At 44.7% G+C, this 24,659-nt stretch overlaps 1 protein-coding gene across 1 annotated transcript in view; it reads right to left on the bottom strand.

Annotated features, from left to right (window-relative positions):
* Positions 1-24,659, bottom strand: part of SUGP2 (SURP and G-patch domain containing 2) — a 95,826-nt gene that overhangs the window by 18,079 nt on the left and 53,088 nt on the right. The window lies entirely within an intron of this gene.

Here is a 24,659-nt window from a genome sequence, read left to right as displayed (position 1 = left end):
GTCACAGAAACTGTAGATGAAAAGGCAGAGTTCTGGGAATCTCATTACTCCTTCAACCAGTAGAGCCCATGCCTTACACAGGGTGGGCCATGTATATGGATACACCTAAATAAAATGGGAATGGTTGGTGATATCAACTTGCTGCTTGTGGCACATTAATATATGGGAGGGGGAAAACTTTTCAAGATGGGTGGTGACAATGGCGGCCATTTTGAAGTCAGCCATTTTGGATTTAACTATTTTTTTCAATGGGATGTGGGTCATGTGACATCACAAGTATAGTTGTTGGTATAATTATGAAGGGAGGGTGGCAAGGCTAGTTATGAGAGATGGGCGGGTCGAATTAGCCACACACACTCCCTCCTGTGGGAGTGGTAACAGCTTCATAATGTGACCAGGGTGTGGGTCACAGGGTTGAGAGTGTGGACCTGAATGGTCTGTGCTGTAGGTCCTGGAAAAGCCTATGTGTTGGGAGTGCCATCTCCCTGAAAAGCACGTGGTGGGGCTTTGGACCTGGTGGCCTGGGTGTTGGACGAACGTCCTGAATAGCACCCGGATAGGCCATATGCCTGTGTGTTGGACTGTCCCAGGTGGGGACGGACATCCTGAATAGCGCACAGGGAGACCGTGGTCCTGGAGGTCTGTGTTGGAAGCTCTTGTGAGAGGAATCTTCCGGGAAGCACCTGGGAGACCGTGGACAAGGACAGTCTGTGTTGGGGAAACTACCGTCCTTCAGCGGCTCTGGACTGACTAAGGTGTGCCTGCCAGGCAAGTTGGTGATTCCCGTATGACAGCTTTCCCAGGAGAGAGGACTGACAAGGAGTCAGCAGGTGGAGCAGGAGCTCCCGTAAGGTACCATAGACTGTTGGTGTTAATGATGTTTATGATCTGTGCTGTCACCCACGGCAACTGGTTAGATAAGGATCAGGGTCCTTATCTGACCAGTTGCCGTGGGTGACTGCACAGTTTAGTGTCACAAGCTAAGGATGTGAAGCCTGATGTAAAGACTGTCCATCTGTTGTTTTGGTGGTTTATGCTGTAAGAAAAACGCACATAGACCGTTTAAGTGAAAAATCGTGCCCATGTGCATTTATCCTGTTGCCAAGCGAGTGTCCCCCAACACATGCAGTAAGCGCAATCTCACACTTTATTCTTTCATGAGTTATTTACAAGTTTATGACCACTTATAAAATGTGTTCGAAGTGCTGCCCATTGTGTTGGATTGTCAATACAACCCTCTTCTCCCATTCTTGACACACTGATAGCAACACCGCAGAAGAAATGCTAGCACTGGCTTCCAGTATCCGTTGGTTCAGATGCTGCACATCTCGTATCTTCACAGCATAGACAATTGCCTTCAGGTAACTCCAAAGTTAAAAGTCTAAGGGGGTCAGATCGGGAGACCTTGGTGGCCACTCAACTGGCCCACAACCACCAATCCACTTTCCAGGAAACTGTTCATATAGGAATGCCTGGACCTGACATCCAAGATGGTGCACCACCACGTTATGGGTGTCAGATCTGAGCATTCCTACATGAACAGTTTCCTGGAAAATTGATTGGTTAGCCAATAAAGGTATCACTCCTAGAATACTTCTGTCATCATTGGGCAGAAAAGTATTCACAGGATAAACATCAAAAGCCTTCAGATAAGATTCAATGGTCAGTTTTAACATATAAATGAGAGGTATGCCTGAGACAGTAGACACAGAACACAGATTTGGATGAGCGAGGACACAGAGCAGGCTGATTTGATTCCTACCATTTCAATGTAATGTATGACTATTGATTATGTGTTATTTAGAGTGACTGTTAATAGATAAGATAATAAATATAAAGTAAATTCATATTAGTTTATTCAATTCTAGTGTGAGCATTTATTTATTCATTCATTCATCACAATTCTTTGAACCGTAACAAAACAAGCGTCATTTGACTTATTGAATGCAAAATTTCCTGGAATCATTAGCACATGCCATTTGGAGAACCCATGATGTGCCTAAACAGTGGAAATCCCCCACATTTGATCCTATTTTGTAAGATAGACCCCTCAAGGAATGTATTTAGAACCCCCAAATGCTTCACTGAAGTTTATAACGTTGAACCGTAAAAAAAATAAAATCACATTTTCCCCACAAAAATGTTGTTATAGCCCCAAGTTTTTCATTTTTCTAAGGGATAATAGGAATTTTTTTTTAACAAACTGAGGTCCATTTTTTCCTGAGCACGGAAATATTTTTCAGGCACAGTGCAAAACTCAGAAGGCAAGGAGCCAGATTTTACTGTTATGCTCTGTAGGTGCCATGATCCACTGGGAGAGCCCATGAGATGCCATTGTAGGTGCGATGATCCACTGGGAGAGCCCATGAGGTGCCATGATCCACTGGGAGAGCCCATGAGGTGCCATGATCCACTGGGAGAGCCCATGAGGTGCCAGAACAGCAGAACTCCCCATAAGTGACCCCATTTTACAAACTGCACCTCTCAATGAATTCATCTAGGGGTGCAGTGATCATATTGACACCATGGGTGCGTCACAGAATTCTATACCAAAGAAACAGCAGACGGTGGCTGATGGGACTATTATTCCCATCAGCCGCCTCCTGCGCTATAAATAATTAAAAAATTCAGCGTGGAGCCCTCATTTTGACAACCAGCCTTGCTAAAGTTAGCTCAGCTGGGGGCTGGTATTCTCCGGCTGGTAAGGGGCCATGGATATTGACCACCCCGCAGTCTAAAAAATAGAAGCTCGCAGCCACCCAGAGAAGGCACATCTACAGTTGTGTTGAAAAGTTAACATACCCAGGCAGAATTTTTGCTTCTTGGTCTTTTTTCAGAGAATATGAATGATCGCACCAAAACTTTTTCTCCACTCATGGTTAGAAGTTGGGTGAAGTTATTTATTGTCAAACTATTGTGTTTCTCTTTAAATCATAATTACAACCCAAAACATCCAAATGACCCTGATCAAAAGTTCACATACCCTGGCGATTTTGGCCTGATAACATGCACAGAAATTGCCACAAATGGGTTTGAATGGCTTCTAAAGATAACAGCCTCACATGTGACCTGTTTGCTCGTAATCTGTGTGTGTGCATAAAAGCTGAGTGAGTTTCTGGGATCCAGACAGACTCTTGCATCTTTAATCCAGCCACTGATGTTTCTGGATTGTGAGTCACGGGGAAAGCAAAAGAATTGTTAACGGATCTACAGGAAAAGGCAGTTGAACTGTATAAAACAGGAAAGAGATACAAAAAGATATCCAGGGAATTGATAATGCCAGTCAGCAGCATTCAAACTGTGATTAACAAATGGAAAATCAGGGGCTCTTTAAAATCAAAACCACGGTCAGGCAGACCAACAAAAATGTTGTCCACAACTGCCAGGAAAATTATTCGGGATGCAAAGAAAAAACCCCCAATAACATCAGCTGAAATACAAGACTCTCTGAAAATTAGCGGGTGTGGCTGTTTCAAGATGCACAATAAGGAGACACTTTAAAAAAATGGGCTGCATGGTTGAGTCACCAGAAGAAAGCCATTACTGTGCAAATGCCACAAAGTATCTTGCCTACAATACGCAAAACAGCACAGAGACAAGCCTCAAAACTTCTGGAACAAGGTAGTTTGGAGTGATGATACCAAAATTTAACTTTATGGCCACAACCATAAACATTACATTCAACAAGGCCTATAATGAAAGGAACACCATTCCTACTGTAAAGTACGGCAGTGGGTCGCTGATGTTTTGAGGATGCGTGAGCTACAAAGGCACAGGAAACTTGGTCAAAGGAAAAATGAATGCAGCATGTTATCAGCAAATACTGGAGGCAAATTTGCACTCATCAGCTCGGAATCTGCGCATGGGTCGTACTCGGACCTTCCAACATGACAGCAATCCAAAACACAAGGCCAAGTCGACCTGTCATTGGCTACAGCAGAACAAAGTGAAGGTTCTGGAGTGGCTCTCTGTCTCCTGACCTCAATATCATTGAGCCACTCTGAGGAGATCTCAAGAGCGCAGTTCATGCTAGACAGACCAGAATTTACTGGAGGCTTTTTGCCAAGAGTGGGCAGCTTTACCATCTCAAAAAAATAAAGAACCTCATCCACAACTACCACAAAAGACTTCAAGCTATCTTTGATGTTAGAGGAGTCAAAACACGATATTAAGAAATGGGTATGTGAACTTTTGATCAGGGTCACTTGGATGTTTTGGGTTATCCTTAGGATTTAAAAAGAGAAAACACAGTAGTTTGACAATAAATGGCTTCACCCAACCACTAACAATGAGTGGAGAAAATGATTTGGTATTATCATTCATATTCTCTGAAAAAAAAGGCCAAGCCAAAATTCTCCTGGGGTATGTAAACCCATGGTTTAGTAATGGAGAGCAGTCTATAAAAGACACCTATCCATTACCAATCCTATAGTTGTATTGTAAATAAAGACACAGCCAGAATAAAGTCTGAAATAAAACAAAACACTTTTCCATTTTTAAATTAAAAATAACATAACAATTATACTCTAAGGGTATGTGTCCACGTGCCGTTTTACATCCAGAATAGCAGCGGATTGAACGCTGCGTAGAGCTGCAGCGTTCAATCCGCAGCGTCCAGATGTTACAGCATAGTGGAGGGGATTTTTTGAAATCGCGTCTCCACTATGCGTGGTAACACGCATCCGGCGGCCCTGCGATTACGGACATGCGGCGCGTCTTTTTAGATTGCAGCATGTCCGTTTACCTTGCGGCGACGCTGCGACACCGCAAGGTAAATCACAGGGCCCTATATGTGGGGTGCGATGATGCCGGATGTGTGCAATGAACACATCTGGCATCATCGCTTCTCCAGAAGGGGGCGGAGCAAGTTTGCCGCTCCGTCCAAACCGCCAGCCATCCTGAAAGTGGACACATACCCAACGCCTATTCCACCGAAGCCCTCGCTCTGCTGTAATAAAACAAAAATAATAAAACAACAGTAAACCATACCTGTCGGTCGTTCTGTCTCACGCTGTAATCCATGTCTGGGGGAAAAACAGTTTTCAACCTGGACGGTGCCAAGATGTGACTGCCCAGGCTGAGCCGATGAATGATCCGTTTTGAGCACGGTGACGTCAGAGTTTACCTCCGGTCACTGAGGCTCCGTTCCCAGCCTGAGCAGAGTTCAGGCTGGGAACGAAGGGCTGAGCTGCGGGGAGATACTGGGTTCCCAGGGCTGAGCTGCGGTGAGATCCCCGCTAGCGTATGGAGTATGAATTTCTTAGGGGGGGGGGGGGGGGGGGGGGAGAATAGGTGTATTTTTTTTTTTAATGTTTTGAGATATAGATATATATATATATATCCCCTACTATATAATTGTCTAAGGCTCACTTCCGTCTGTCTGTCATTGACATTCATTGGTCGCGGGCCGCGGCCTCTGTCTGTCATGGAATCCAAGTCGCTGATTGGTCGTGGCAAAACGCCCACGACCAATCAGCGACGGCCACAGTCCGGCGGCAATATGGCCGCTCTTTCCTCCCCGCAGTCAGTGCCCACTCCATACTCCCCTCCAGTCATCCAGTCAGCCCTCACACAGGGTTAATGCCAGTATTACCGGAGCGCGGTGTAACGCACTCCGGTTACGCAGCTATTAACCCTGTGTGACCAAGTTTTTACTATTGATGATGCATCAATAGTAAAACGATCTAATGTTACAAATAATAATAATAATAATAATAAAAAAAACAAAAACTTATTCTCACCCTCAGACGTCGCGTCCTGTCCGCCGGCAGGTTCCGGTGCTAAGGATGCTATATGGGAGAAGGACCTGCCATGACGTCATGGTCATGTGACCGCGACTTCATCACATGTCCTGCGCGCCTGCGCGAGAAGGACCTGCCATGACGTCACGGTCATGTGACCGCGACGTCATCACAGGTCCTGCGCCGATAGTCATAGCTGCGGCCACCGCCATTAGGGGTTTACCTACAGCATTCTGTGTGAGCGATCAAGTCCTGGAATTTGTCAAATTGAGTAAAATATTTTTACTGATAAAAATTATTCTTTTTATTACTGGTCCAATAGAAGTTACTCTACAGGGGTCCACTAAACAGAAAATATAAAGTACCATATTTTTCGGCGTATAAGACAGCCCCCAACTTTTCGGGGGTCATCTTATACACCGGGTGTCGTCTTATACGGCGTGTGCAGGGAGCGGTCCCGGATGGTTCCCAGGGTCTGGAGGAGAGGAGACTCTCCTTCAGGCCCTGGGATTCATATTCGTGTAAAAACAAATAAAAAAGGAATAAAAATAAAAAATATGGATATACTTACCTTCCGACGGCCCCCGGAGTTCTCCCGGTTCTCTGCGATGCATGCGGCGGCTTCTGTTCCCAGGGATGCACTGCACGCCGCGAAGGCGATAGTGCTTATTGTGACTTTATAGAGGATAAAAGCTGTTTTATAGGTAGCTTTTTATACCAGACCCTGGTCTTCCGCTTCATCAGATACGGTTGAAGCAGCGGGTCGGACAGGTGAACAATCCCCTATTGTAGTCAGTTATTCAGATTGGTTTTTGCTTGTCCCTCATAGAACCCCAGTCTCTGACAGTACCAGTGGAGTCTGCATTCCGCATGGTCAGACACCACTGTACAAACATGTCTTTACGGTCATTCCACTTCATGCAATTAAGTGACACCCCATTCTCACAACATCTGGACACCAAACGCGATGGAAAACCTACTGTTTTATCCGACTGTCCCACAGGCCCCTGTATTTTCAGTGTGGAGGGATTTATATAGGGGAATACTGGTATGATGGTCTGTGTACACATGGTAACCTTGGTTAAGAAACAGCATGATTAACTCCCAGACAATTTTACCTGGGATGCCAATTGTCTGGGGGCAGCTTGGTGCGTTCATTTGGTGGTCCCAACATCGTAAATTAGAAATGGTGGATGTGTACTCTGTTGTGCTCTCACACATTTTATATAATTGGACACTCATATTTGGCTCGCTTGGGGATAAATTGGCGGAATGACAGATGGCCCCCATGAAACTCATCAAGGGGTCGTTTACTAACATTTTGCTCTGGGATATATGAATTTAAAAAAAAAAAAAAAAAAAAAGAGGGAGGGAAATTAGGGGTCTCAATTTATTAAGGCGATCATAGTTGTGATTTTGGGGGGGGGGGGAAATAGGAAGTATCAATAGAAAGAGGGAATCTCAGAGCTTTATGATGGGCTTGGGACATGAAAGCTGCTAAGGCTACCTTCACACTAGCGTCGTAGCGACGTACCGACACTAGCAGTGAAAGCGCCGCACAACGGGGGCAGCGGATGCTGTTTTTCAACGCATCCGCTACCCCATTGTGAGGTGCGGGGAGGAGGGGGCGGAGTTCCGGCCGCACATGCACGGTCCAAAATGGCGGACACCAAAAAACGTTACATTCAACGTTTTTTGGTGGTGACGGTCCGACGCAACCGTCGCACGACTTGAGACGTGTGGCAATGCGTCGCTAATGCAAGTCTATGGAGAAAAACGCATCCTGCAAGCACTTTTGCAAAATGCGTTTTTTCTACAAAACGACGCATAGCGGCGTGCAGTGCACGACGCTAGTGTGAAAGTAGCCTAATACAGGGGTACTGTGGACAGATTTTGTTGCCCAGTAGGAGCGGAGAGTTTTTTTTATTTTTACTAAACTTATGTTCAGGGTAATGCCTAAAAAAATTGTACTATTTCGGGGACATTTGTGGGGATCCATGAAAGGCAAAGAAAGGTAGCGTTTCTGGGAAATGTATTGTCAAATGGGCTAAAAATTAGTTCCATCAACTTTTATACCGATGCTGCTAAAAAAGGGTGAATTTTCTGGGGCTGGGAAAAGGAATTGTCGGGATACCACGGTACTTGGCTCTGACACTTTAGCAGTGACACTGACCACTACCATGGCTGTGGAATCCAGTGTTGCAAAGAAGTCTCCACGGTTGGGCCACTGCTTTATTTTATGCCTGCCTAACCAGAAAAAAAAAAAAAACTAAACTAATGCTAGATATAGATATATATATATTTTTTTTTCGTTCAGGCAATAAAGTCCTCTTTTTGTTATATTTTTTTGTACTGCTTTTCTTAAATATATATATATATATCTCTCAAAACATTAAAAAAAAAAATACACCTATCCCCCCCCCCCCCTAAGAAATTCATACTCCATACGCTAGCGGGGATCTCACCGCAGCTCAGCCCTGGGAACCCAGTATCTCCCCGCAGCTCAGCCCTTCGTTCCCAGCCTGAACTCTGCTCAGGCTGGGAACGGAGCCTCAGTGACCGGAGGTAAACTCTGACGTCACCGTGCTCAAAACGGATCATTCATCGGCTCAGCCTGGGCAGTCACATCTTGGCACCGTCCAGGTTGAAAACTGTTTTTCCCCCAGACATGGATTACAGCGTGAGACAGAACGACCGACAGGTATGGTTTACTGTTGTTTTATTATTTTTGTTTTATTACAGCAGAGCGAGGGCTTCGGTGGAATAGGCGTTGGGTATGTGTCCACTTTCAGGATGGCTGGCGGTTTGGACGGAGCGGCAAACTTGCTCCGCCCCCTTCTGGAGAAGCGATGATGCCAGATGTGTTCATTGCACACATCCGGCATCATCGCACCCCACATATAGGGCCCTGTGATTTACCTTACATATATTACATATACATACATATACACACACATACATATATTAGCTTAAGAGCCCGCTGTTGCCTGGGCATAGTGAATATCAGTGACTAGTAGTATAGCACCTCACTTCTCTTATTTTCCCATCACACCTCTCATTTTCCCCCTCACATCTCATTTTCCCCCACACTCCTCTCATTCCCCCCCTAACACTTGTCATTTCGACCTCACATCTGTCATTTTCTGATCACTCCACTATTTTCCCTCACTCCCCTCATTTTGCACTCACACCTTTTTATTTTCACCTCACACCTCTCATTTTCCCCTCAGTATATACATGTTTGTCATCTCACTTAGGCTAGGTTCACATTGCGTTAGTGGGTGATCACTAACGGACAGCGTTGCACGGCGAAAATGTCACAATTAATGCCGTGCAACGGGTCCGTTAAAGCACCCATTGACAGAAATGTTGTTTCAGCCTGAAGCGCATCGCTGGCGCGTGCCTTTTTCGGCTCGCGCTAGCGATGTGCCGTTCTTTCGTGGCGCGCCTCGGACGCTGCTTGCAGCGTCCTCGGCGCGCCCGAGGTCCGTTCCCCGCTCTCGCAGATCGGGGATCTGCGAGAGCGGGGACGTTAGCGCGACCCCTAAAAAGACATTGCGCTAGCGCAATCTGCTAGCGCTAAACGGATTGCCCTAACGCAGTGTGAACCTAGCCTTATATATAGTATACACCTGTATGTCATCTCCTGTATATAGCAAGGCTGTGGAGTCGGAGTCATGGAGTCGGAGTAGGTTTGGTTGGAGTCGGTAGAAATGTACCGACTCCAACTTTAAAAAAAAAATGTATTAATATTTCATAATTGAACTGTCATATGAATTTTATAAATGTTACTCAAATATATATGTTCTATCAAACTATGAACAACAGTGATAAGCAGTTCTGCTGGAGAGAGACATTTCTTAGGGTACCGTCTCACAGTGGCACTTTGGTCGCTACAACGGCACGATCCGTGACGTTCCAGCGATATACTTACGATCTCGCTGTGTCTGACACGCGACTGCGATCAGGGACCCCGCTGAGAATCGTACGTCGTAGCAGATCGTTTGAAACTTTATTTCGTCGCTGGATCACCCGCTGTCATCGCTGTATCGGCGTGTGTGACGCCGATCCAGCAATGTGTTCGCTTGTAACGAGGGTAAACATCGGGTTACTAAGCGCAGGGCCGCGCTTAGTCACCCGATGTTTACCCTGGTTACCATTGTAAATGTAAAAAAAAACCAAACAAAAAAAAAAAAAACACACTACATACTCACATTCCGGTGTCTGTCACGTCCCTCGCCGTCAGCTTCCCGCAATGACTGTGAGCGCCGGCCGTAAAGTAAAAGCAGAGCACAGCAGTGACGTCACCGCTGTGCTGTGCTTTACGGCCGGCAATGACACAGTCATTGCGGGAAGCTGACGGCGAGGGACGTGACAGACACCGGAATGTGAGTATGTAGTGTGTGTTTTTTTTTTTTTTTACATTTACAATGGTAACCAGGGTAAACATCGGGTTACTAAGCGCGGCCCTGCGCTTAGTAACCCGATGTTTACCCCGGTTACCCGGGGACTTCAGCATCGTTGGTCGCTGGAGAGCTGTCTGTGTGACAGCTCTCCTGCGACCACACAACGACTTACCAACGATCACGGCCAGGTCGTATCGCTGGTCGTGATCGTTGGTAAATCGTTTAGTGTAACGGTACCCTTACTTCTTGTGTGTCACTGTTCTCCACTGTCCTTATCTAATCTTATACTTGGTTAACCTCATGCTGCCCCAACCCCCCTACTTACAATATATGAAACTGAAAGTGAAAATGTGTTGCAAATTCTTAGTAGTAAAGCTCCTCCTCTAGACTAGATGTTTACTAGGTGTTCGTCTTCCAAGCATCTCACAGCTGCTACTCAGAAGAGGAAGACTAAGAAGTATTATCCTTTCAATAAATTTTGCATCAGTTAACTGTGAGTACATGAGGAATAACAGTATTACTGACCACTATATCAGTTCACGATTGTGAATGCAGAATTAAAAATCAGAGAATGTCAAAGAAGCGTCACATTAAATCAGCTGTATTTGAACATTTCACCATCACTCAAGATAGAAAACATTATGTCTGTTAGTGTATGACAAATGATCCAGACGAAAACAAATGCTGTGAAGCCAAGATCAGTGCATATTCAGGCAAAGATAAAAATGCTCCTACCAGAGCTTCTAATCTAAAGAGACATTTACAGCGCTTTCATCCAGAAGTACTGAAAGCAATGGATGAGAAAGACTGCATACAAACCAATGAACCAGTGCCCAGCTCTTCCAGCCAAACAAAGGAGCAGAGAACTTTGCAGCCATCAGTTGCAAGATATTTTGTCAGTGACAAAGTTATTGTGTCAATGACAGTTGATACATTTAAAAAACAGATCATAGAGCTTGTTGTAAAGGATAGTGTGCCTATTTCATTATTTTGACGAGCAGCTTTTATGTGTCTGAATGGGGAAATGGCGAGAGAGAGAGAGAGAGAGAGAGAGAGAGAGTATTAGAAAATTAGTAATCAAAGAAGCTTTTAAACAAAAGGAAGAACTTAAAAAAACTCTCAAGGGAAGGTTTCTGTTTCTTAAAATGGATGCCTGCACACGTCACAGAGTGGACTATTTTGCCATCAATGTCCGATTTGTTTGTGACAAAAATGAAATAGTTACCAAGACATTGGCAGTAAAAGACACCAAAGCTCATCACACCAGTGAGTTTCTCCAGGTCTTGGTGGAAAAGGTTCTGCAAGACTATGAACTTAAAAAAGAGCAAGTTCTTTCTGTCGTAACTGACAATGCTTCAAATATGATAAGTACTATTAAGCTAATGAATGAGAGTAATGATGGTGACCAGCAGCTAGAAGAACATTCTGGGTCCACAGACACAGAAATGTTTGAAATAGAGGAGCACAGCATTGTAACTGAGGAGCAAACTGAAGTTGCTTCAGATGAACAGCAACATGATAGTTTAGATGATCTTGTTGAAACTGTCAATACGTTCGTTCTTTCATTCATCACATGCGCGGTGTTGTGCATACGCTACAGCTGGCTATAAGAGACAGTCTGCAAGAAGGACATGCTGCTGCACTGATTGGCAAGGTGAGAAAATTGGCTACTGTTGCCAGAACCCCTAAAGATGACTAAATTTTGAAGAGACGTGCTGGAAAAGGGGCAATTATTGATCAAGCCACACGATGGGGCAGTACTTACTTAATAATTCAGCGCTTGGTTGAACTGAAAACCTTTCTTGTAGACATGGCTACCCCTCAACTGACGCTAAAAGAAAGTCAGTGAAATCAGGTGACTGAGCTGGAAAAATTGCTAGAGCACCCATTTACAGTGACTAAAAAATTACAAGCAGAGGACTTAACTCAAGGTATTTTCTTAAAGGAGTGGAAGAACCTGATGTTTCGCCTGTCCCAAAGAGGAGGGATAATTGCAAGTGGCATTGCTACATCAATGAAACGGAGAGAGGAGCTACAATTACAAAATAACATTCTTTTGGCAGCTGTTTATGTAGACCCAATGCATCGGATTCTTCTAGATGATCAACAACTAACTAAAGGAAAAGAAGCTCTGTTTGAAATAGCAGTAAGGATGAAAGGATTGCAGAACAGTCAGGAGGAACAAGAAGAATTTGGTCGTCCTGCCACATCTTCACCCTCATCAACTGATGAAGAATTTAATTTCGAAAAATATTTGGATCACAAGGACCGTGCAAAGCGTTCCCGCATAGAAGAGTCATCCCCATCAAAGAACACAGCCAGTACATTTCAGCAGAATTTTTCATGTGCACTGAAAGAAATTGAGAAATTTGACCGTGCATCAAAAATAACAGTGCAACAAGCGATTCCTCTGTATCCTGACATTGTCAGAGATGTTGCCCGAGTGGTTACTGTTTTGCCACCAATCCAAGTTCGTGTAGAGAGGTTGTTCTCTGCTCTCAAAATAATTAGATCAGATTTGAGGGCATCCATGAAGGAGGATCTGACAGAGGCAATACTTTTTCTGAGGACAAATTTATAGATTTCTTCTTATTAACTGCATAACAGTGTTTATTGCATATTTACTTACAAGAGTTTAGAAAAGTTTATAGAAGTTATTTGCTATATTCTAATTGTATTCTAATAAATATAGTTTTTGCTCTAAGTGGTCTGATTACTTATATGATGGTGAGAAACTGAATAAGCACGATAGTCATAGTTACTCACCGATAACGGTGTTTCTCGGAGCCCATGACAGCACTACGGAGAGAGGGGATCCGCCCTTCGGGGACAGGAAACCTACAGATACATAAGGGCGGTACCTCTCCCTCGCATCAGTTGGTTTACAGAGCATCGGAGGACCTCCAGGTTAGTTTACAACAGAGAAAATACCATATTATAACATTTCTTAACAAAAAAAGGAACCCCGTGCCTAAATTGTAATATATACATTATATAAATCATATGTAATTAAAGGTGCTCACCGCACTCGTGATGGGAGGGAAATAAGCGAGTGCTGTCATGGGCTCCGAGAAACACAGTTATCGGTGAGTAACTATGACTTTCTCGGTCTCCCATGACAGCACTACGGAGAGAATTGCAGAGACTAAGCTTAGGGAGGGACCACCGCCTCAAGAACCCTTCGACCGAAGGTTAGGTCAGACGTAGAGGCTAGATTTAGTCTATAGTGTCTAAAAAAGGTTGACGGTGATGACCAGGTGGCCGCCTTACAGATCTGTTCTATTGAAACCTCTGACCTCTCAGCCCATGAGGTAGCAACTGCTCTTGTGGAGTGCGCTCTTATACCGTCCGGGATCGCATTTCCCGTAGATGAATATGCCAATGCTATTGCCTCTTTTATCCACCTTGCCAACGTGCCTTTAGATGCCCGGAATCCTTTTCTGGGACCCTGGAAACAAACAAACAGAGAGCCTTCCTTCCTATACTCCCTGGTGGAATCTAGGTATTGGACTAGGCATCTTTTGACATCTAAATTATGGAACTTCTGTTCTTTCCTATTTCTAGGGTTCGGGCAGAAGGACGGAAGGGATATCTCCTGTGACCTATGGAATTTAGACGCCACTTTTGGCAGATAGAGTTACTCTTAGACCTGACCCGGCCTATCATCCAATATTTTTGTAAAAGGAGGGTTAGAGGATAGGGCTTGAATATCGCTTATTCTGCGCGCCGATGTTAAGGCTACTAGAAGAATGGTTTTTAGTGACAGTGTTTTTATGGAAATCGTGTCTATAGGTTCGAATGGTGGACCAGATAATGCAGAAAGGACTAAATTTAGGTCCCATGAGGGCATCTTTTGGGTAACTACAGGTTTTGATCTTGTTACCGCTTTAACGAATCTTATTATCCATGGGTTGGCTGCTATATTCTGGTTATAGAGAGCACCCAGGGCTGCTATCTGCACCTTAAGAGTACTAACCGCTAATCCTTGTTCCAGTCCTTTTTGTAGGAACTCAAGTATCTTATTAATTGAAGGTCCGTCCTGGATTTTGACTTTGGATACAGACAAGAATTTTTTCCATGTTTTGCCATATATTTTGGTAGTAATAGGTTTTCTACATTTTAATAATGTTGCAACCAAGTTGTCTGAAAAGCCTCTTTTTATCAACAGTTCCCGTTCAAAAGCCAGGCTGTCAAATGCAAGTTCGTCTCCTGTGGGTGGAGGATCGGTCCTTGCTGTAATAGGTCTGGCAGATTCGGTAGAACCCATGGGTCTGAGACCGATAGCATCCTTAGCCAGGAAAACCATGTCCTTTTTGGCCAGAATGGGGCAATAAGGATCATCTTTGTTTTGTCCTCTCTGACCTTGCGGATGACCGCCGGAATTAGAATGGTTGGTGGAAAAGCGCAAGTTAGTTTGTGTGTCCATGGAATGAGAAAAGCATCCAGAGCCTGGGGATTCCCTTCTGGGCTTAGAGAACAAAATTTGTTTACTTTTTTGTTTTTGTGATTGGCGAACAGGTCTATTGTTGGGGTTCCCCACATTTTCGTGATCTGGTTGTAGACAGACTGATTCAGGGACCATTCGCCTTGTCTCAACTGAGTTCAACTCAGGTAATCCGCTTTCTCGTTTTTTGAACCTAGAATATGTAGTGCGGAAAGGGAAAGTAAATTCGTTTCTGCAAGGCGGAGAATTTTGGCGGAGGAATTCATCAGTGACCAAGACCTTGTTCCCCCCTGGTGATTTATGTAAGCTACTGTCACTATATTGTCCGAGAAAATTCAGACATGATGTCCTCGTATGTAGGGAAGAAACGACAGGAGAGCCTGATACACCGCCCAGAGTTCTTTTTGATTTGAGGATGCTGATAGGGCAACTGGTCAATTCAGGAACTGAGTCACTCTGTTTCCCATGTGGGCCCCCCACCCCCTGGGACTCGCATCGGTTGTTATTACCCGAGATATTTTGGGTACCCAAGGAATCCCTTTTGAAATATTCTGGCTCTTTCCCCACCAGAGGAGGGAATGAATAACGGAGGAATTTAGAGTGACCCTGCTTTCCAAATTGTTTTTTTTAAATTTCCTGCCATTCTAGTATGTGCCACTGAAGCTCCCTTGTGTGGAATTGTGCAAAGGGTATCGCCGGCAGGCATGAGGATAGAGACCCCAGTAGAGACATTGCCCTCCTTAGAGTCATGGAGGGGTTTTGCAGTGTTTGTGCTATCATGGCCAAAATTTTGTCTTTTTTGGGGCCCGGGAGCCGGCATTCTTGAACCCGGGAGTCTAACGTCAACCCTAGGAACTCCTGTACCTGAGAGGGTTCCAACTTTGATTTTTTTTATATTTATGAGCCAACCTAATTCCGTCAGAGTAGTCATTACCCGGTCTCTCTGATGTCTGCAATTTTGAGCCGAGTCGCTGGCAATAAGAAAGTCGTCCAAGTAAGGGACTATGACAATGTTCTGTTCCCTTATGTGGGCCATCATCTCCGCTACTATTTTTGTAAATATCCGCGGAGCTATAGAAATCCCGAACGGGAGGGCCCTGTACTGGAAGTTTCTTATTTTCCCTTTTATGGATACCGCCATCCTGAGAAACTTTTGAGAATTCTCGTGGATGGGCACATGGTAATATGCGTCGGTTAGATCTATCACAACCATGTAGCAATTTGGAAAGAGAATTTTTATTGTAGATTTTATTGTCTCCATTTTGAATTTGAGATTCCTTACATAATTGTTTAGGTTTCTTAAGTTTATAATTGTCCGAAAGGACCCGTCGGGTTTTGGTACTAGAAACAGAGGGGAGAAAAACCCCTCCCCCATTTCTTGAGGAGGAATCTCCTGAATTACAGCTTTCTTCAGTAGGGAGATAATCTCTTTCTCTAGTGCCGCTTGCTCTACCGACGAAGACCTCATTTTTGTTATTACATAATTTCGAGGGGGGAGGAAAAGGAAATCTATTTTTAGGCCAAATTGAATGAGTCTTAGAATCCAGGTGTTGTTGGATATTTTCTTCCAAGCAGGAAGAAATGCGGTGAGTCTTCCCCCCACCGCAGGGACAATGTCATTTGGTGGGTTTTTTGTCGCGGGAGGTGTTGCCAAAGAGGTACCCTCTATCTCGCCTTCTACCTTCTTCCCATTTATTTTGGTCTCTAGGAGGTCTTCGACGAAAAAATTTTCTATTCCGAAAGGACTGTTTAAATGGGGCTGGTCCCAGATTTGGAAACCCCTTCTTTTTGTCTCCCGCTTTCTGGAGGATGTCATCCAAGGTTTCCCCGAATAAGAAGTTTCCCTCGCATGGAATAGAACACAGCTTTAATTTGGTTTGGAGATCCCCTGGCCAGCTTTTAAGCCATAGGGTCCTTCTGGCCGCATTGGAGAGAGCAGCGGCCTTGGATGTTAGACGTACTGAGTCCGCTGAGGAGTCTGCTAGAAAAGCTGCTGCTGCTCTAATTGCAGGAATTGAGTCTAACAATTTACTTCTGGGTGATCCGTCCTTGATCTGGCTTTCCAGCTGGTCAACCCACACCATCAAAGACCTGGAGGTACAGGTCGCTGCGACTGCAGGTCTCAGGCTACCTCCAGCCGATTCCCAAGCCCCTTTGAGAAAGGTATCTGCTTTTTTGTCTAAGGGGTCTTTGAGGGTACCCATATCCTCAAATGGGAGCGCGAATTTTTTTGAAGCTTTAGCTACTGCTACGTCCAATTTGGGTGCCTTGTCCCAAGAAGTGGACGCTTCATCATCAAAGGGATACTTTCTTTTCAGCGAGGGTACTGAAGAATTTCTCCTGTCCGGTTTCTCCCATTCTTTTTTGATTAGTGTCTGGACATTGGAGTTTAATGGAAAAGCTCTCCGCTTTTTTTGTGTCAGACCTCCGAACATAATGTCTTGAGCCGTTTTATCGGGTCTGGGATCCTCAACCCCCATGGTGGCCCTGACGGCTTTAACCAAAGCGTCCACTTCCTCTAATGGGAAGCAGTGACGGCCCGAATCTTCGTCAGAGGAAGATAGGGAGGATTTGGAATCATCAGAGTCCGCATCCTCAGATGAGGATCGGACAGAGTGAGCATATACCGTCTCCTTCACCTTTTCCTTCCCTTTTTTGGAGGATAATAGGGCATTCTGAACTTCCGATCTAATTATGGTTTTAAGTTCGGAAGCGAAGTCAGGGGTTTCTTCACATAACAAACGCTGGATACAAGATTTACAAAGCTTTTTCCCCAGGTTGCCGGCAAAGCTTTGTTACATGTGGGGCAAACTCTATTTTTCTTTTTCTCCAGGCTCTTCTTACCCTAGTAAGGGAGAAGAGGGAGCCCTATTATAGGAAATGTGTACTTTCACGGAGATCACTCACCATTCAGATGTGGAGGAAGGCACCGGTTCTGGAGGAGGGCCGGGATCTGGAAGTGAAGCTTCTTGAGGAGGAGAGTTAGTCCTTGCAGCAGATCCGCTGCGCTGTGTGGATCGACTGCTTGATCCACTTCTGGAGCTCTTTGGGTCATTTTTCTTATGATGCTGCTGCCTTGGCTGCAGCTGCTGTGAATCGCTGTCCTCCATAGTGAAAGGGAGATAGTGCGACAATCATGTGTGCACCATCTCCCTTTTTAAATCCGGCGCCAGCTCCGGCGTTTTCCGTCACTTCCGGTCCTGCACACATCCCTGGGAGAGGAGAACTTGCCGCGCATGCGCGCGGGGATGACCCGGAAGTTGATGCCGCATTTCCGGAGCGGCGGCCATCTTACTACACCCGGCCCGTGCAGCAGCCGGCACAGGAGCTCCGGGTGACCAGCGCCCCTTCGTCCGTCGGAGTCTGGCGGCGGCCTCTCCCCCGCTCACCCTGAAAACCACATCGGTCTCAGCGGTGGCGGCTTCGGGTGCCGGACCAGCCGTGGCAGGAGCCTCCTCGCTGCCAGAACTCGACTGTCCGGTCCCAGTCCGTGGATACGACGTCTTCCTTGCAGGTACCGCCGAAAGGAGGTTCCCCGTTCAGGGACAGGAAACCAACTGATGCGAGGGAGAGGTACCGCCCTTATGTATCTGTAGGTTTCCTGTCCCCGAAGGGCGGATCCCCTCTCTCCGTAGTGCTGTCATGGGAGACCGAGAAATTAATATTTTACAACAGTAAATTTATTGTTACGAATTTGCCATTTATGAAGGAGTCGGAGCCAGAGCCGGAACCTGCTAAAATCCAGGAGTCGGAGTCGCAACTGTGGCTTACCAACTCCACAGCCCTGGTATATAGTATATACCTGTATGTCATCTCCCCTGTAAATAGTATATACCTGCTGTATGTCATCTCCTCCTGTATATAGTATATACCTGTATGTCATCTCTTCTGTATATACTATATACCTTATGTCATCTCCTCCTATAGTATATACCTGTATGTCATCTCCTGTATATACCTGTATGTCATCTCCCCGGTATATAGTATATACCTGCTGTATGTCATCTCCTCCTCTATATACATATGTGTCATCATCTCCTTTATATAGTATATACCTGTATGTCATCTCCTCCTGTATATAGTATATACCTGCGTGTCATCTCCCCTGTATATAGTATATATGCGTGTGTGTCATCTGCCCTGTATATAGTATATATCTGTATGTCATCTCCTCCTGTATTAGGCCTCGTTCACACGTTATTTGGTCAGTATTTTTACCTCAGTATTTGTAAGCTAAATTGTCAGCCTGATAAATCCCCAGCCAACAGGAAGCCCTCCCCCCTGGCAGTATATATTAGCTCACACATACAAATAATAGACAGGTCATGTGACTGACAGCTGCCGTATTTCCTATATGGTACAATTGTTGCTCTTGTAGTTTGTCTGCTTATTAATCAGATTTTTATTTTTGAAGGATAATACCAGACTTGTGTGTGTTTTAGGGCGAGTTTCATGTGTCAAGTTGTGTGTGTTGAGTTGCATGTGGCGACATGCATGTAGCGACTTTTGTGAGATGAGTTTTGTGTGGCGACATGCGTGCAGCAACTTTTTGTGTCGAGTTGCATGTGCCAGGTTAGTGTAGCAAGTTGTGTGCAGCAAGTTTTGCTCGTGGCGAGTTTTATGTGTGGTGTGCTTTGTTTTGTGTGAGGCAACTTTTGTATGTGTTGCAACTTTTGTGCATGTGCAAATTTTTCCGCGTGGCGAGTTTTGCACGTGTGGTGAGTTTTGCGTGAGCCTAGTTTTGCATGTGGCGAGTTTTGCGCGTGTCGAGTTTTGAGCGGCGACTTTTGTGTGGCGAGGTTGGTGTATGTGTGGTGAAATGTGTGCTGAGGGTGATATGTATTCAAGCATGTGGTAGTGTGTGGCGCATTTTGTGTGTGTTTATATCCCCGTGTGTGGTGAGTATCCCATGTCCGGGCCCCACCTTAGCAACTGTATGGTATATACTCTTTGGCGCCATCGCTCTCATTCTTTAAGTCCCCCTTGTTCACATCTGGCAGCTGTCAATTTGCCTCCAACACTTTTCCCTTCACTTTTTCCCCCCCATTATGTAGATAGGGGCAAAATTGTTTGGTGAATTGGAACACGCGGGGTTAAAATTTTGCCTCACAACATAGCCTATGACGCTCTCGTGGTCCAGACGTGTGACTGTGCAAAATTTTGTGGCTGTAGCTGCGACAGTACAGATGCCAATCCCGGACACACACACACATATATCTAATATATAAAGCTGAGTGTGTGTGTGTGTGTGTGTGTGTGTGTGTGTGTGTGCGTGCGTGCGTGCGTGCGTGCGTGCGTGCGTGTGTGTGTCCGGGATTGGCATCTGAACCGTCGCAGCTACAGCCACAAAATTTTGCACAGTCACACGTCTGGACCCCGAGAGCGTCATAGGCTATGCTGTGAGGTGAAATTTTAACCCCGTGCTTTCCAATTCACCAAACAATTTTGCCCCTATCTACATAATGGGGAAAAAATGAAAGGAAAAGTGTTGGAGGCAAATTAACAGCTGCCAGATGTGAACAAGGGGGACTTAAAGAATGACAGCGTTGGCGCCAAAGAGTATATACTGTACAGTTGCTAAGGTGGGGCCCCAACATGGGATAATCACCACACCACCACTGGGATATGAACACACACAAAATGCGCCACACACTACCACGTGCTCGAACACATAAACCACCGTCAGCGCACATTTCCCCACACATACACCAACCTCGCCACATCAAAGTCGAAACACAAAAGTCGCCGCTCAAAACTCGCCACGCGCAAAACTCGCCACATGGAAAACTTGCACACGCAGAAAAATTGCCACATGCACAAAAGTTGCAACACATGCAAAAGTTGCCTCACACAAAACTTGCACATACTCAAAAGGCACCACACATAAAACTCGCCACGCGCAAAACTCGCCATGCGCAAAACTTGCTGCACACAACTTGATACACTAACCTGTCACATGCAACTCGACACAAAGTTGCTACATGCATGTCGCCACACGCAACTCACACACAACTTGACACACGAAACTCGCCCTAAAACACACACAAGTCTGGTTTTATCCTTCAAAAATAAAAATCTGATTAATAAGCTGACAAACTACAAGAGCAACAAATGTACCATATAGGAATCCGGCAGCTGTCAGTCACATGACCAGTCTATTATGTGTATGTGTGAGCTAATATATACTGCCAGGGGGTGGGCTTCCTGTAGGCTGGGGATTTATCAGGCTGCCAATTTAGCTTACAAATACTGAGGTAAAAATACTGACCAAATAACGTGTGAACGAGGTCTAATACAGGAGGAGATGACATACAGATATATACTATATACAGGAGGATATGACACAGGTATATACTATATACAGGAGGAGATGACACAGGTATATACTATATACAGGAGGAGATGAGACAGAAATATACTATATACAGGAGAGATGACAGGTATATACTATATACAGGGGAGATGACAGGCATATATTATATACAGGAGAGATGACACAGGTATAAAGTATATACAGGAGGAGATGACATACAGGTATATACTATATACAGGAGATGACACAGGTATATACTATTTACAGGGGAGATGACACACAGGTATATACTATATACAGGAGGAGATGACACACAGATATATACTATATACAGGAGAGATGACACACGTATATACTATATAGAGGAGGAGATGACATACAGGTACATACTACATACAGGGGGAGATGACACACAGGTATATACTATATACAGGAACAGATTACCTACAGGTATATAGTATATACAGGAGGAGAGGACATACAGGTATATGCTATGTATAGGAGGAGATGACATACAGGTATATACTATATACAGGAGGAGATGACAGATATATACTATATATAGGTGAGATGACACAGGTATATACTATATACAGGAGATTACATACAGGTATATCTAATATATAAAGCTAAATGTGTGTATGTATGTATGTATGTATGTATGTATGTATGTATGTATGTATGTATGTATGTATGTATGTATGTATGTGTGTATGTCCGGGATTGGCATCTGCACCGTCGCAACTACAGCCACAAAATTTTGCACAGTCACACGTCTGGACCCCGAGAGCGTCATAGGCTATGTTGTGAGGTGAAATTTTAACCCCGCGCGTTCCAATTCACCAAACAACTTTGCCCCTATCTACATAATGGGGAAAAAGTGAAGGGAAAAGTGTTGGAGGAAAATTGACAGCTGCCAGATGTGAACAATGAGGACTGAAAGAATGAGAGCGATGGCGCCAAAGAGTATATACCGTACAGTTGCTAAGGTGGGGCCCCGACATGGGATACTCACCACACACGGGGATATGAACACACACAAAATGCGCCACACACTACCACGTGCTTGAACACATATACCACCCTCAGCACACATTTCACCACACACACACACACCAACCTCGCCACATAAAAGTCGAAACATAAAAGTCGAAACACAAAAGTCACCACTCAAAACTCGCCACGCGCAAAACTCGCTACATGCAAAACTCGCCATATGCAAAACTAGGGTCACCCAAAACTCGCCACACGTGCAAAACTCACCTCATGGAAAACTCACCTCATGCAAAACTTGCACACACAGAAAAATTGCCACATGTACAAAAGTTGCACCACATGCAAAAGTTGCCTCACACAAAACTTGCACATACTCAAAACGCACCACACATAAAACTCGCCACGCGCAAAACTCGCCATGCACAAATCTTGCTGCACACAACTTGCTACACTAACCTGTCACATGCAACTCGACACAAAAAGTTGCTACACGCATGTCACCACAGAAAACTCATCTCACAAAAGTCGCTACACGCATGTCGCCACACGCAACTCACACACAACTTGACACATGAAACTCGCCCTAAAACACACACAAGTCTGGTATTATCCTTCAAAAATAAAAATCTGATTAATAAGCAGACAAACTACAAGAGCAACAATTGTACCATATAGGAAATACGGCAGCTGTCAGTCACATGACCTGTCTATTATGTGTATGTGTGAGCTAATATATACTGCAGGGGGGAGGGCTTCCTGTTGGCTGGGGATTTATCAGGCTGCCAATAGCAACCAATCACAGCTCAGCTTCTATTTTGCTACAGTTAATTAATCTGAGCTCTGATTGGTTAATATAGGCAACAAAGACATTCTCAGTATAACAAAGCTAATATATGTTAAGAAATGCTTTTATTAGCTTAGTTTTTGCCTTTTAATAATTACATTTCTATCTATTTGTTTTGTGGTTTTTGTGTGCAGAATAAATTTTTGTTAACACATTCTATTTTGCTAACAGCAGTCATTAACCCGGGCGAAGCCGGGTAGTACAGCTAGTTAGATATATATTTTTAACTTTTGAAAAACCCTAACGGTAAAGAATGAAAGTTTAAAAAAAAATAATAATAATCTGAGGGAATGACACGGGAAGAATGATCAAAGTGGTGATTAAGAGATTGGGGAAAGATTAATTGAAACAGCAGTGATTGATTTTACTGTGAGTTCTGCCCAGGAAAATATTGCGTCTGAAAAGTTCTGTTAGTGACAGTGTCTTGGACCTCCCTGATGTAGTAGGAAGGCTACTGTTATCGAGTTGCCTGAGAAGATTCGGACATCCAGGTCCTTTAACTCTTCCCGATATCTCTTTAGTGCTTCCCAGATTGCTCTGAGCCCTCTGTAGTTTGACGACCTGTTGCGTAATGATGCGGGCCAAGCTCCTTGGAGGTAACTTTCCTCCATGTCCGCCCCCCAGCCTCAAGCTTGTGTCCATAGTGATGTTCACACACGGAAATAGTCTCCATGGTCTTCCTTTCTTTTTGCCTCTTTGGATAACCGCATCCTGTTGCCCAGTGAGGTCTCTCTCCCATTCCATGGTGAAGGGACCTCTTGCTGTAAGTGTCTTGAATGGTACTGGCTCCATTGGACACTGGGAATACATGAAGTCATCAGACCCTCATGGCTTTCCTTATGGAGATGTATTTTCGTCTCTGTATCATCTGAATCGCCTTTCTGATTGATTATGGTTTGTGCTGCGGGAGGTATGATTGTTCCGGTGTTGAATCCAGGAGAACTCCGAGAAACAGCTTCTTTGTTTCTGGTCTGAAATCTGATTTTTTTTTTTTTAGATTAGCCACCCTAGTCTCTCGAGGACTGACACGGTTGTCGTCAAATATTCTTCCATCTGTTGTGGAGAGTCCGCTATGAGCAGGATGTCGTCCAAGTAAGGAACTATTAGATGTTTCCCTTTCTCTTAGGAAGGCCATAACCTCTGCCATGAGTTTGGTGAAGATTTGAGGGGCATAAGAGAGACCGAATGTTAGGCACCTGAACTGAGTGTTGTATTCGATCTTTGTCTTTTATAGCAAACCTGAGGTATTGCTGAAAGGAGGCGTGGATAGGCACATGGTAGTAGGCACCTTCTTAAATCTAATGTGCTCATTACTGAGCCCTTCGAGATTAGCGGTATAACGGATTTGAGGGACTCCATTTTGAATTGCTTGTAGGCCACCCACAGGTTTAGTGGTTTGAGATTTATTATTGTCCGATACTCCCCACCTGGTTTCTTTATAGAAAACAGGCTTGAATAATGTCCCCTTAACCTTTAAGAGTGGGAAACTGGAACTATGGCCTTCAATTGTAGAAGGTCCTGTATATCATTCAGGAGTCTTTGCTGAACTGCCGGGGACTGGGTTTGAGTCAGAAAACCTCTGGGGGGGGTTGTTAACTGGCTGAATTCTGTATCCCTGCTCCACTGTGCTTAGAATCCAAGAATTCCGGATGTTTTCTTGCCTGTTTTCCAGGAAGTGCACCAACCCTTCTGGCGTCATTGTCTGCTGGACCTTGGCCTTTGATCCTGGAAGGACCTTCTACCCTTACCGCCTTTAGGATAACTCCACCTTCCAGTTTTCCCTTTCCCTTTATAGTCCTGCCAGGGATGGGAATGAGTCCTCTGAAAGGGCAGCATTTTCTTCGGCATCTCTTTAGGGAAAAGCCTTTCTTTTTATCCAATGCTTTTTTAAGTAGTTCGTCCAGAACTGGACCGA

This window comes from Ranitomeya variabilis, chromosome 1 (assembly GCF_051348905.1).
Source record: "Ranitomeya variabilis isolate aRanVar5 chromosome 1, aRanVar5.hap1, whole genome shotgun sequence".
In the NCBI taxonomy this organism is placed as follows: domain Eukaryota; kingdom Metazoa; phylum Chordata; class Amphibia; order Anura; family Dendrobatidae; genus Ranitomeya; species Ranitomeya variabilis.
This window is presented reverse-complemented; position numbering and strand designations above follow the sequence as displayed.